The sequence below is a fragment of the Mus caroli genome, unplaced genomic scaffold (genome assembly GCF_978045245.1).
Source record: "Mus caroli unplaced genomic scaffold, Mus_caroli_1 scaffold_9, whole genome shotgun sequence".
In the NCBI taxonomy this organism is placed as follows: domain Eukaryota; kingdom Metazoa; phylum Chordata; class Mammalia; order Rodentia; family Muridae; genus Mus; species Mus caroli.
In genome coordinates this window covers 98,647,724-98,662,477 of record NW_028227264.1, presented here as the reverse complement: position 1 = coordinate 98,662,477, position 14,754 = coordinate 98,647,724, and the positions used below count along the sequence as shown (strand labels likewise).

The window sequence follows — 14,754 nt, the reverse complement described above, 5'->3', positions numbered from 1 at the left end:
GGTTATGAGCCATCTTGTGGGTGCTGAGAATTTCATCCACTTCCTTTGCAAAAGCAGCAAAAACTCTTAACTAATGAGCCATTTCTCCAACCCCAAGGATGCTGTTTTAATAATCTGTATAAAAAAAGTGGTGACTTAGATCTGACTGGTGCAAGGGAATGTGCCAAGAATCGACTGAAGAAATTTAAGATTGAGCCAATGATATTTGTTGAAAGATTGTCTATTAGATATCACAGTGCATGTTCTATTGCTTCGAAGAGACACCATGGCAACTCTTATTTAAAAAAAGCATTTAATTGGGGCTGGCTTACAGTTCAGAGGTTTAGTCTATTATCATCATGGTAGGAAGCATGGTGGTGTGCAGGCAGACATGGTGCTGGAGAAGTTGCTATGAGTTCTATATCAAGATCTGCAGGAAGGAGAGAGAGAGAGAGAGAGAGAGAGAGAAGGAGAGAGAGAGAGAGAGAGAGAGAGAGAGGAGAGAGGGAGGAGAAGAGAGGGAGGGGGAGGGGGAGATGGAGAGAGAAAGAGAGAGAGACTGAACCCAGCTTGGGCTTCTGAAACCTCAAAGGCATTCTCCAGTGACACACTTCCTCCAACAGGTTCACATCTACGGCAACAAGGCCACACCTCCTAACCATGCCACTCCCTGGTGACCAATCATTCAAATCTATGAGGCCTATGGGAGCCATTCCTGTTCAAACAACCACATGAGATTGGGAGAGAGAACAGTACTTGATTTCTGATTCTCGCCCTAAACAGGTGAAGCTGTCATTGACTCAGGTGAGGGAGCCTAGAAATACATTTGGATACATTGGGCTTGAGATGTCTGTCTTCTTTGTGAAGAAAACAAAGCGTCAGTTAGGTCAGAATTAATGAGCCTAGAGTTCAGAATCAGTATGTGGATGCAAGTGCAAACTTCTCATCAAGAGTTATAGAGACTATTTTTATTTGACTTAGAAGAAGCTTGGTAAAGTAGAACAAAGAAGAGAGTATAAAGACAGGGAGAGAATAAAAAACTAAGATCTACAGTACTTTAAGAACAGCACCCAGCTGAGCATGATGGCACCTGCTTTTAATCCTAGCCCCCTGGAGGCAGGTGAATCTCTGAGATTAAGACCAGCCTGGTCTACAGAGTTAGTGCCAGTTCAGCCAGGGCTACACAGAAGTCTTGAAAAAACATAACAAAACAAAACCAACCAACCACCACCACCAACAACAACAAGAGCACCCAGTACTTCACAAAGAAAGGTCAGCCAGTCCTGTGCTAGGTTCCAGACTGGCCACAAGAGCAGTTGGTTTAACAGCATTCTCTGCTGTAATAATTTTCTCCTACGAACATAAGTCCAAGGACATTTTTTCCAGGTTTCATGCCAGGGCACAATTATGAGTAATTGTACAGTACCTGTCCCTTCCTAATTATTGCAAATTGTTGAGTGAATTGTTTTCAAGGTTCTGGGGGCTGGCTAAATCTCTTATCGTTTGAGTTATTAGAGGTTCCCAGTGTCTGAAATATACTTACTTTTCTCTCCTTTCTGGATGCTCAAGGACTACTGGGAGCTAGATGCTGCAAGGTAGCGTCTATTTGAGTTGGCACTGGAGCCCACAATCTACACACACTGCACATGCCCCTTCTCTCTTACCAACACCATCTGGATCAACTCGTTTTGTTATTTAGCCTCTCTGCCTTCTAGGATCCTTCACTGTGGGTCTACTTTGAGTAGCCCACTGCCTCTTTTAGGGGACATGGTATAATGTAGGCTGGCCTCAAAGTCACAATCCGCTTCTCTTGCCTTCCCAAGGCCTGGAATTAAATGGACGAGCCACTGTGCCGGATTGGCTGTATTTTTGTAATGCCTCTACTTATAGCCCACCATATCATCCTAAAAGACTTCCCTCTCCTCCTTATCTATCTACTGTCTCTGTATGCTCCTCGCTGCTTCCTGTCACTGCATTATGTCTTTCTGTCTGGTTGGTTACTCTTTGACTCCTCTTTGAAATGAATTGAGGCAGGGAGTTCTCTTGTTCTTTCTCTATTCCTGGTACATAGATCCAGAAAAAAAAAAAAATGCCTTGATCAGAACACACAGCTTAATACATGCTGGTTATGAATGAGTTAACTTTCTCAGGTCTGGGAAAGACACCACTTAATTTAGTAATTGAAATGGATGAGCTTGGAGCTCAGTGTGAAGAAAAACGAAGACCAGTTGATCTGCAACCCACAACATGCCTGTACTCTGGTGGGCAGTTAGACTGACTGGAACTCAGCTTCCAAAGTTCAAACTTCTCTGCTGTGCCAGGTTCCCGACAGGAGTGACTTTGTACATTGAGTAAGCATCGCCTTCTTGCTAGGTGTGCTTTCAGGGACGGTCGGTTCCAGGCAAACAACCACAACAACAAAACAAACAAACAAAAAGGATTTCAAAGTAAGTATAATTTCTCATGTAGGATTAATATTGTCTCCTCTTAAAAACCATACCCAGCGATCCTCTCCTCACTGCGTAGCCCTGAAGGAGTGGGAAAACAGTGTTTCTCACCTCGCTGGAAATAGGTCAGGTTTCCTTTAAAAAGACGTGGAAAGGAAAGGACTTGCGAAACCGAGATTCTCAAAAGAGTCTCTATGTGAGGCCTTGTATTATTGTTATTTTAATCAAACTTTGACTTTGAAAATGTCCCCAAACACATCCCTCTTTCCAGCCCTCCCCCCACCCACTGCCAAATTAATACATTTAGACTGAAGCCAGCCAGCTAACACAGTAGCACATTGTGTGGAGGTCGGGCTCTCTCGGTGACCTAAGCACGTGAACGCAGAGAAGCAAGAACCCACACGAGGGGTTTGCAAAGCCCAAAGGCAAGGATGTCAAGGATGGCTGTAGACAAATAAGCAACCAAACCCCACAAAAACAAGCAAGCAAGAAGCCTGCAGAGTGGCCTATCTTGGTCCTCTTAGTACTTGAAAGGATTCTATTTCTGTCTCAAGCGTAGGCTTCGGCAAACTCAAGTCTTGCTCTTTGTGGTAGGCTGTGCGCAGGGTAAATGGAAAAGGGAAATTCCTCCAAGCCCGTCTTGGAGATGGGACAAAGTCCCTCAGCGAGTGAACTGTGCTTCTCCCGTTCCGGAGTCTGTGTTAGCTTGCCCAGTCAAGCTCTCTTTAGTCTTTGCCTGATTCCACAACTTATTTTAATTTTTGACTTTCGCTTCCGATTTCCTCTGCCGCAGATGGTACTGGGTAAAACAGAAGCCTGTAACAGTAATGCTCAAAAGACTTTCTCTTTTTCTTTGGCTCCAAAATGTTCCGTGTGACTACATGATAGTCCCACCTCATCCACCCACGCGTACGTATATTTCTTCTTCTCTTCTGAGAATTAATAAGTCTAAACTCCCATTTAGGGAGGAAATCTAGGCTAAGAAACTGCATCCCCCCCCTCCTCCTTTTTTTTTTTAAATTTTTTCCCTCTTAATGGGATTTCTTTTTCATGGTAGGGGTTCTAACTCTAGTATAGTGGATACGCATCGTTTCTCCCACTGAGTAGAGACCTAGAACCGGGCAGAAATGTGTGGGACACTTGAGGACTCCGAAAAGTTAGTACCAAGTGGGGTGTGGTGCCACATTCCTATAATCCCATAACCCTGAAGGCTGAATCAGGAACATGGCCAATTTGAGTCTAATCTGGGTTACATAGTGAGTTCTGGGCCAGTCTGGGGTAGATAGCAAGATTCTGCCTAAATAAATAAATAAGTAAGTAAATAAATAAATGTTTAAAAAGGAAGGGAAAAAAGGAATAAGTAAATAGTAACAGGAAGGTTGAAAAGAAAACCAAAATGACCACTTAACACCTCCTCTGTTTGGCATTTCTTGGAATGAACTGAAGGTTTCATGAAGCCAGAAGCAGACTCTTAGGCATAAGCAGGGATCAGGCGCTCAGGCTAAAAAATGATGGGAAAGCCAACTCCAGGTACCAGAGTGGTCAGCGGAAACCATTGCGTTTATCTTTCCTTCCCTTTAATCTACTTTGGTTTCCCAAGAAGCTCTACCTCTGCGGCTGCTCTAGGAGCCAAAGCTCCGAGAGAGGCTATCCTCTGCAGGTTAGGGTTAGCTGTGGCACCAAGAGGCTGCTTCTTTTCTTGCTCTGTGTTCTCTCAGGACTTGGCATGAGGTGCGGAGAGAATTGCAGGAAACAGGAAATGCAAAATAACACACGCCTAGCAAACCACAGCTTCTCAACCAAGTGCACCAAGAGAGGACCCCTGGGAAGGCAGGCATCGCCAATCAAGTCAGAAACTGGGAGCTTGGATCGCGGTGGCTCCTGAAAACTACTCATGAACTTGTGATCTCGCCCTTGAATTGATGTTAAATCACGTGGACATTGATTGCTGAGCAACAGGACTATATGACCTGGATGCTAGACAGCCTAGATCATTGCCTGCACATTGGCTAAAGATAGATCTGAATAGGACTCCGTAGGTTTTGAAACTTAAGTTGACATTGGAATCATATTCATAGATGGTTGGTTGGAACGTGTAAATTCAACGCCAACTGCCTGTTAAAACAAAGCTATCAATATTCTTCATAGGGCTTACATAAGGTCTAAAATTTCATAACATAAAATCGAAAACATCAAGTCAGACTGGCAAAATGGCTCAGTGGGAAAAGGTGCTTACAGTGAAAGCCTAGGGCCCGAGTTTGATTCCAGGATCCCATGGTGGAAGGAGAGAACTGACTCCGGAAAATTGTCCTGTGATCTTCATACATGGATGCTCACATTCACACATAATGCACACCACATACACACATTAATGATGATGATGGTGGTGGTGGTGATGATGATGATAATGATGATGATAAATAATAATAAACAACTTTTAAAAAGATTGAAAATATCCAGAATATAATCCTAAAGAATGCAGCATGTGAAGACTGGGGTGATGGCGGGCCACAGAGGAAAGCCAACTTGGATTATAACACAGCAGCACTCCTGGCTCCTTCAAGTGGAGTCAGGATAGGCTGTTGGTCTTTCTGTGTGCAAGGCGAGTGCTTTACTGACTAAGCTATCTCCCAGCCCAACAAAATCATTTCAAACAGGGAAAAAAACCTGACTAAACAAGAGATCTGTAATCAATAAAAATATCATTTGGGAATTAAGAAAAATAAAGGCATTTTTCACACAAAGAATAACTGAGGGATTCACTGGCATCAAGCATTCCCTAGAAGAACGACTGAGAAAGTTCTCAAGACAGATTTGAAATGAAATTGGGAAGAAATTCATAAACAAGGGGAGCAGGCATGACGAACACCTTAGAGCACCACCTTCTACCCATGGCAGTGAGCATGCTTGATGACTGACATCAGGAATTAAAGGTAACGGGGTTTTCAGGGACCACAGATGTAATAAATAAGAAACTACACAAAGCAGGGCAAGACTTCTGGATTCCGCTTCAACTGATAAAATATTGATTCTAAGTCAATCTGAAAAGCTGGTCTGTGTATTGAAACGTGTGAGCCTCGGATGGAGTGGCACTTAGAGGGTGTTGATAGCACTGAAAACTTATAATAGAAAAAAGTTTCAGATCAATTATCTAAATGTCTAATTCAAGAGGCTACAAAAAGGAGATCAAAATAGGCTCAAAGCAATTAGAATGAAGAAATAAGAAACGGCAAGGGGTGCAACTGGTGAAACTGCAAACAGAAAAGCCACAGAAGTCAATAGATCAGGAACATTCTTAATCCGTAAATGGTAGACTGAAAAGAACGCAGCTCTTACCAATATAAGATATGAAATGAAATACTGCTGCAAACGCCATAGATTTTAATATTAGAATAATAAAAGAATACTATAAATATTTATGTGACAGAAAAGTATATCAGTTTATTAAAAAAAAAAAAAAACAACCAAACTGTCAATATCCTTTTAAGAGGAGACAGATAACCTAAAGAGTCCTATAACATTTAAAGAAAATTTAATTCTTAGTTAAGAAACCTAAAAAAAGAATCAGGGAGTTTCTAGTTACAAATGGTTTTATTGGTAACGTCTACCAAACCTGTAATACAGAAGAGATGACCTAACTTTACAGACTCTTCTCTGGAAAGCAGGAGAGTAAAAAATATTGTCCTGCAGCCCATTAGAGGGACCACCATTACCTTGATAAGGAAACTAAAGGCATGGAGAAAACCTCCAGACTGATTTTCATGATGAAAACACAGATCCAGTACCTCTAGAAGATAAAATCTAACAGTACACAGTAAGAGCACACTGCACTGTCTTAGTTAGGGGTTCCTGTTGTCATGATTTGAATATACTCCGCCCAGGGAATGGCACTATTTGGAGGTGTGGCCCTGTTGGAGTAGGTGTATCACTGTGAGTGTGGGCTTTTAAGACTCTCATCCTAGCTGCCTGGAAGTGAGTATTCTGCTAGCAGACTTCAGATGAAGATGTTGAACTCTTTGTTCCTCCCGCACCATGCCTGCCTGGATGCTGCCATGCTTCCACCTTGATGATAATGGACTGAACCTCTGAACCTGTAAGGCAGCCCCAATTAAACATTATCCTCATAAGAGTTGCCTTGGTCATGGTGTCTGTTCACAGAGTAAAACCCTAAGCTAAGATAAACACTATAACCAAAAGCAGCTTGTGGGGAAAGGGCTTATTTGGTTTATATATTCTGGGCTTCAATCTACTTGGGGGAACCAAGGCAGGAACTCACAGAAGCAATTAAAGCAGAAGATGGAAGAATACTGTTTACTCCACATCGTTTGCTCAGTCTGCGTTCTTCCGGTATCCAGGACTAGCTGCCCAGCGTGGCACCACCCACAATGGGCTGGGCCCGCCCCCTTCAACTGCTAATGAAGGAAATGCCCCACAAGTTTGTCTACTGGTCAGGCTTATTGGAGGCATTGTCTCAAGTGTGTTTCTTTCTTTCCCTTTCATTCTACTAGAGTCAAGTTGAAAAATCAAACAACCCCCAAGAAACAAACAAACAAACAACAGTCAACCAGTTCACACATCAAGTGGAATTAATTCATCCTGTGACTGCAACACTGAACACCATCAAATACCAGCCAATGTAATCCAACCATGTTACTCATCTAAAGAATAAAACAAAACCCCACATAGATTATAGACACAGTTGCAAAATTTATAAATGTGTGTGAACGTGGTATATGCCAGTAATCTCAGCAGTTAGAAGGCTGAGGCAGGAGGATCATAAGTTTCAGGCCCACTTGGGATACCTTTTGAGATCCTCTCTCAAGGCAAAAGCAAATCAAACAAACAAAAATATATTTAACACACACCCGTAAAGCCTTTAGAAGAAAACAAATTTAAAGTCTTTCACGACTTGTAGCTGAGGAAAGAGTTTTGCCATGACACAAAAAGCTTGAGTCAGGACATGGGGAAAAGGCTCAGGGGGATACAGAGGAGCTTGGGGCATGAGCAGGGGACCTGTCCTACAGATCTCCAGCAACCACTTAAATGCGGCCCCATTTCAGCACTTCATGGGGGATACAGTTGGTCCCAGGGCAAGCTGGCTAGCTTGTGGTGAGTAGGTGAGCTCCGAGTTTAAAGAGAGATACTGCCTCAATAACTAATGTGAAGAGCAGTCAAGGAAGACGCTTAAAAGCATGCACACGTGAACCTGCACACATGCAAACAGGCATGCATCTCACACATGTAAAGGTGAAAAAATTTACAGCATAAAGTTCTGAACTTTAAAAGAAGAAATCCATAGGGTTCATCAAATGAAAAAGTTGCTAAAAAGACTTTTTAGAGCATGGAAAGAAGAGCCAGATATGGGGAGGAAAATAATTAAAAGTCACATTTCTAACAAAAGACTCTTAACCAGAACATGTGACCATCCCTCAAACTTGAGCAGCGAGGAACAGTCAAATTGTAGAGTGGATGAAAGAAGGGCATGTGTTGGTGGAAAATAGCTCATGAAAAGGCAATTCCATTAGTCGTTAAGGAAAGGTAAGTTAAAAATCACAACGCATCTGTAGGGGTGGTAAAAATTAAAAATATGGAAAGGTCAAATAACCCCAGCGACAGAATGGGTAGAACTTAGTGCTCTGCTGCCTTGAGTGCAAAGTATCCAGGCACTAGAGGAAAAACAAGAGCACAGTTCTTAAGTAAAGTTAGCTTAAACATGTATCTATCACCACATCTAGAAACAAATGTTACCAAAAGTACACCCCGAAAGAAACTGTTCATAAATGTTTATAACTGGTTCTATTCATAGTCACCCCAAATAGGAAACGATGTAAATACAAATGTCCTCCGAGTGGAATGGAGAGACAAACAGTGGAACATCTCAACAATGGAATTCTCTTCTGCACTGTGCAGAACCAGCTATTGAATCACGCAGAAACTTGGATGAGTCTCAAAGTCATTAGACCCAGTGTAAGGAGCCAGACTCCCGGGTGGATTCAACTTACGAAAATGTCTCTAGAAGTCTGAACAGTAAAGCTAAGCAGTAGATGGAAGTGGGGTTCCCCATCAGAGTTCAGAAGGGGAGACTCAAAGGATGCTTTTGTTTTGCTTGTTTGGGGCTTTGGGTTTGAAGCAGGGTCTCACTGTGTTTAGCCTAAACTACTGATGCACTAATCTGAGCCTTTGGACTCCTGGGATTACAGGTGTGAGCCATCCCACCCAGCCCAGAAATGTGTACTTTCATGATTCGGTTGTAATGGGAACTACATGAATTTATACACATACCAAAACTTACAGTGCTGAGCACAGAAAAGGTCATTTTTGCTGTTGGTTAAATTGTAAAAATTGGAGTAAGAAGACAATGCAGAAATGGCCAGGCATTTGACAGAAGTGAACAATAGCTTTGTGAGGTTTGGCTCCTTCATTTTTTGTTTTTTGTGTTTTTGTTTTTTTTTCTGAGGAGGGGAACTGCTTAGGCCTTTCAGACTTAATACTTACATGCTTGTTCATTTCTGTCTCCATCAAGGCAGCTCTGCAACCTGACTCACCAAGTCAAGATCTGGAGCAGATAGCACAGGGAGGACAGGCTATCAGAAAGTTAATGACTTGGCTGCACGCCGTGGCTTAAAGGAACAAGAAGGATATTCAAACCTTAATGGAAGCATTCAGTCCGGGAGACTGGGAGACAGGGAGACACATTTTACCTTTAATCAGCTTTCCCTGCAAGCTGTTCCAAGTGTTTGTTAGGTCAACGAATGACCAACTTCAACCTCGTACGCTCGTAGCAAACAGAAACCATTACCTTCCGATGTTCCTCAAAAAAAGGGCTCTCTGTACAACAGAGCTATACACTGCTGAGGGCGAAGCAAGATGTCACGCGTGCTGATTCATTTATTATTTTTCAGAAATGGAGGTTTCCTAAGAATTTATCTGCCTTGGGCACAGTTGTCTTTGGTGTCCCGGATGTAATGATATTAAGTTCAGTTAGGACTTAATATGAGATTACAATTGGTTATTTAAAAGGTGTCTTTAAATGGTTAACCTTGTGTTTTAGGATCCCTGCTTGTAAACTGGACCAGTGATCATAGTAAAAACAGAGTAAGACGGTAAAAAAAAAAAAAAAAAAGGTGGCAGTGGCGAAGAGGTCTTAGGTGTTAGAATACTGTCTTCTAGAGCAGAAATGGAGAGTGTGGGCAGAGCCAGGCTTGAGTCTTCTGTTCAGAGGAGATGTTCAGGGAGTGGAAGAGTCAGGGACTGATTACCTGTGTCACAGTGAGGAGAAGAAAGAATATTTTGAAAAAGATGGAGTGATCTGGGATTTGCTTCATCTTGGCTGGGTTGGTTTTCCTTGGCCTCAAAATACATTAGAACAACACTAGTAAGCGTGATGCTCCCATGGGAGACATGGGAACTCCCAGGCCGGCTGGTCTGGTATACATTGTGGCAGAACAAGGGACTGACAACCACAGTTGCCATCTGATCTCTACACTGGGACCATAGCAGGAGTACACCAGCCCTTACACGTGAACACATGGGCACACACGCAAAGATTAAAACATCTATTAGGCCCTAAGAAAAGGCAGTTTCCTTTTTAAGGGTCATGAGGGCTGGAAGCTGACATGTCCAGGACAGAATCTCTAGATTTTTAAGGTCTGGCCGGCTAGTTCTTTGGTGACACACTTCTTAGTCACTGATATTACACAGCAGGTAGAGGGGTGGGTGAGGGCAGAGGCTCTCTTCAAGCTGGAAGGACTCATACATAAGGAATGACTGTGACAGAGATTTTACTGTTGCCCTTGGCAGAGAAATCTGACCTCCTACTCAGAAACTCTTGCTCTCCTGGCATTTGGTGAGCCCTGTTCTCCACGGGTCTTTTGGGAAGGAAGACAGTGTTCTTGGCCAAGAGGCGTAGGTTTAGGATGTAGATGTGCCAATCTGAGTAGGGCCACTTGGCTTTGTCATTTGAAACATATAACAACCACCTGAATGTAGGTTTTATTAGTGACAGAGCCAGGATCAGTTCTCTGAGGATATTGAACTCAAAATCCCAACCTTGTTACTTTGTTGTGCAAAGTCAGGTGCAGGCAGCTTCCCATTACTAGGAAGGAAATCGTGACGTCAGCCTCAGCCGACAACAACTTCCACTGGCCTCATTTCCCTGCCCCCCCGCACCCCCCCCCCCCCCCGGCTCTGCTTACAGACACGCCAGCTTCTGGGTTGTTCCCCATACACCGATGCCAGTCATGTCCCAAACGCAGACTCTGTGTGCTTGCTGGCTGTGTCTCCCTCCCAGAAGAATCTTCCCGATAGCTGTTGAAAGTCATTCTGCTGTCTTCCATGCCTGAGCTGGAACATCTTGTCTCAGTCCCCCGCTGCTCAGCTTAACCTGCGACTGACTGCTCACTGTCTGTTCTAGATCTTTACCCTGTTCCACTTTTTCCGCAAGGCGTAGCTCATCTGGCACGGTGCATAATTAATTATTGATCTTGTTTATAGTCTGACTCCAGGAGTTGAATACAAGTCCCAGAGAATTGGAGATTTGTGTTTTCTTCATTGACCTACCTTCAGCACAGTACAGCAGTTAGGTGAAAAAAAAAATCAAGTTTGGTACATATGTGGGGAAACTATTAGCTCCTTGGAGTTTTCTTTTCTTTCCCTGCAATCTCCTCTTGCTCTTTGGTTTTGTTTATGGATTTGTCTCCTCAGTCACCATTTGTGTGCATGTGCTGCACATAGAGCTGGAGGACGGTGGGCTACGTCACCACCCCTTAAATCACCTAGAGTCCAGGCAGTAGACACACCAACAAAACTGTCCAGTAGTATCATCGTTCACTAACGAGGGCGTCAAGCGGGTGAGGTGGACGGTGCTATTTTCGGTTAGAATGGTCAAGGTGGTGTCCCTGGAGATGCGGCATTTGAAGTGTGGGTGAGGGGCAAATGCATGGCTATGATGAGAGATGTTTGGAACACGAGAACAGCCCAAGCAAGGGTTCAGCTGCAGCAGACTGATTGGCACGTTGCTATACTCACCCAGCCAAACATCTGATGGTACAATCTGCTATGGCCACAGCCACTGCTGCTCAGCCCAGTCCCATGGGAGGCACTCATCCCACTAGGCTGGCCGTGGGACTGTAGGTCTGAGGCCTCACCCTTCTGATGGGTTCTCAGCACTGTTCTTAGCTTACTCTCTCATCTACCTTCCCTTGCCTTGCTCTCAACTCCAGACTGTCACCCCACACTTAAACTTAGAAACCGAAACAATAGCAGCAACGACAAAAGAGCCATAGCTAAGATGTGTTCGAGTCTTGGGCGGAATAAACATGGATAGGGCGCTGCTAACATTCTGCGGCGTCCTGTTTCCTGGTCTTCCCAAAAATGAGGTTTTAGATGCTGTCATAGGTTGCCATGGAGTCTACTATGCCATCTGCACTGGAGTTTTCTTACCAACTTAATACAAAATAGAAGTACATTGGAAAGAGAGAACCTAAGTGAGGAATGGCCTTCAGTGAATTGGCCTGTGGGTATATATATCTGTGGGACATTTTCTTGATTGCTGATTGATGTGGGAGGGCTCACGCTACTGTGGGCAGTGCCCGGATCCCTGAGCAGGTGGTCCTGGGTTGTATAAGGAAGCAAGGCGAGCAAGCTAAGGAAAGGACATCAGTAAGCAGAACCCCTCCATGGTCTCTGAATCAGCTCCCAGCTCCTGCTTCCAGGCTCCTTCAGAGTCCCTGTCTTGGCTTCCCTTAGTGAGAGATATCTTCCTGCCCCTTCCCCAGGATGAGCTAGCCTCTCGGTGAGCCAAATGCATTCTTTCTTCCTTAAATTGCTTTGTCAGGCATTTTGTCATAGCGACAAGAAAGGAATACAAATGCTAACATTATTCCTGTACAAGAAATGTATCAATGGGAAAACAAGCTGTGCTCAAACACAGATGGACTTAAAATGTGATGCAGTTACACTCACCTATAAGAAGACTGTCGTCTCAGTCCCTCAGGTTGGGGTGGCTGGCTGGCTTTTGGTCATTTTATGAGTTATAGATATGTTGTCATTTTAGGGGATGGTTTACATGTAATTGTGGTCTTGGACAGGGAGGAAACTAAATAGGAAGTTAGACTCAGGGATTTCTTTCCTTTTTCCTTTCCTTTTTCTATCATTTTTTTTCTCCCTTAGGTAAGGGGAAGGTGGTTGAAAAGAAAAGGGGGGGTGGGATATAGAAATACTATAAGAAATTAAACAAATGGGGGTAGATTACTGAATCTACTCTAAACCAAAAAGCATTTTATAGCCATAATCTTATATTGGTAGAGATCTTTATATTTTGATATATATTTGAGGTTTAAGGTTTTCATTGATACGAATCTTTGTGTATTAATACAAAATTTAAGGTTAATTTTGTTACAACATTATAATTTCCACTCGTATGTAGGTATTATGCCTATGCAATGCATTCAAAAGTACAAGGTTTAGTCCTAGTCATTTTAATAGTTGCTATTACAAACTGGTTAGGATAATTAAGTAAAGCAAGTTAAGAGTCAATCAAACTCACAGTCACGTTAAATAGCAGTCTAGGATTATCACAGAAAGATACATCTTGGGTTGAACAGATAGTAGGTAGCTGGAGACAGGCAACATTTGCTTGATCAGATATGCTATAAATTGCTAAATGGTCTTCAAAAAAAATCCCAGAGACTCACAGAATATGGCATTTAAACATAATTTTATAAGTTTAAGATTATTTATTTATGTATTTATTTGTTTGTTTGTTTTTTACATTGGGACATGTCAATTCCTGGCAGTACCCCCACTTGACTTGGGAAAGAATGATGAGCATCAAAAACCTCCAAGTGGAATTGTTCCAATTGTGGCAAGTGAGCCACTGGGCAAAGAAATTGCCCTAACTTCATGTGCAGACAAAATGTTGCCCCAAAAGTACAAAAGGACACTGGTTAGTTGACTGCCAAGCTCTGCCAAGTTAAGGTAAGCAAGTCTTTCATAATTTCTGCTTCACATAAGGTCTGTCAGATATTCTGGGCCAGAAGGCTGAAGATAGATGATATAACACTACAGGGAATACTGTGGACTGTCCATGCACTCAGCTGTCTCTGTCATTTCTATATTTTTTGGAAGCTGCTTTCCTATACTTCCTATGTAATCAGATAAAATTTCTTCTTAATTCTTTGATGGGGTTGAAGACTAGATAGTCATAATCTTGCTAGAAGCTTAAATTGTTTAGGATTTAAGAAGATGTTTTTAAGTTAATGATATAAGTTAGAATAGAAATTGATTTAGGTACAGAACTCTGAACTCACCAAAATAGGATAGATGACAATATACTTTGTCAAGTTGCTGAATATAAATGGACTGGACATCATGAATGTAACTCTTACCTAATGGTTTCATAATTGTTCCTACTGTATCTTTTTTATTATGATTAGAGAAAGAGCCGTTTTATTTAGACAAAAAAGGGGAGTTGTTGGGGTTTGGTCTTTTGCTATGCAGTGCTAGTACTGCTCCTCAAGGTCTGGCTGACTTAGGAAGGAGAGACTGTTCATGCACACTAAGTAATGCTATGTGACCTTACTTCTTAACTTAAAACTATTGGCTGAATAAAGATGCTGCCAGCTTATAGCTGGGCAGACGAGAGGTAGGCTGGATTTGGGTTCACATGCTTTGGGTCTGAGAAGGAACAAGACACACACACACACACACAGAGAGAGAGAGAGAGAGAGAGAGAGAGAGAGAGAGAGAGAAGAGAGAAGAGAGAAGAGAGATGGGGGAGAGAGAAGACACTATGCAGTAGGTGAATCATGAAAACATGGCTGTGAGGGCTGGTCAATAGAAGTTAATAGCAGCTCAGATGGAATATGTCAAGTCATATCTTGGGGTTACTGGCAGGGAAGTAGACATAATATCATAGATGGTAGATATCTGCCCAAGACTTTTATATAAATATAAAATATAAATATAAAAGCATTGGGTGTTTTATCTGGGAACTGAATGGTCAAAGGCAGGCAAGGTAGAAACCCCTGATTGACATTAAATATTTACTACAACACCCACCCAGACTCTTTATTTCTCATACCAAAAGATGAAGCATCCTACCTTGAGACTAAAGCCCTTTCTAGGTATTTTGTTCTCTTTTGCTTTACTTGTCAAAACAGGTTTCTCTGTGCAACCCTGAATGGCCTGGGACTCACTCTGTAGATGAGAGTGGCCTCGAACTCAGAGATCCATGCTCCCCTGCCTCCCCAGTGCTAGGGCAAAGGCAAGCACAACCACAGCAGGCCCCTTTCTAGTTTTTATTCTTCCTCCTCATTTATTTTTTCCC

At 42.7% G+C, this 14,754-nt stretch overlaps 1 long non-coding RNA gene across 5 annotated transcripts in view; it reads left to right on the top strand.

Annotated features, from left to right (window-relative positions):
- Positions 1 to 14,754, top strand: part of LOC147002724 (uncharacterized) — a 44,503-nt gene that overhangs the window by 28,408 nt on the left and 1,341 nt on the right. For all 5 annotated transcript variants that reach the window (XR_015048463.1, XR_015048462.1, XR_015048460.1 and 2 more), the window contains 2 exons: positions 603 to 783; positions 13,223 to 13,403. This is a non-coding gene — a long non-coding RNA (uncharacterized LOC147002724). The remainder of the gene's footprint in view (positions 1 to 602; positions 784 to 13,222; positions 13,404 to 14,754) is intronic.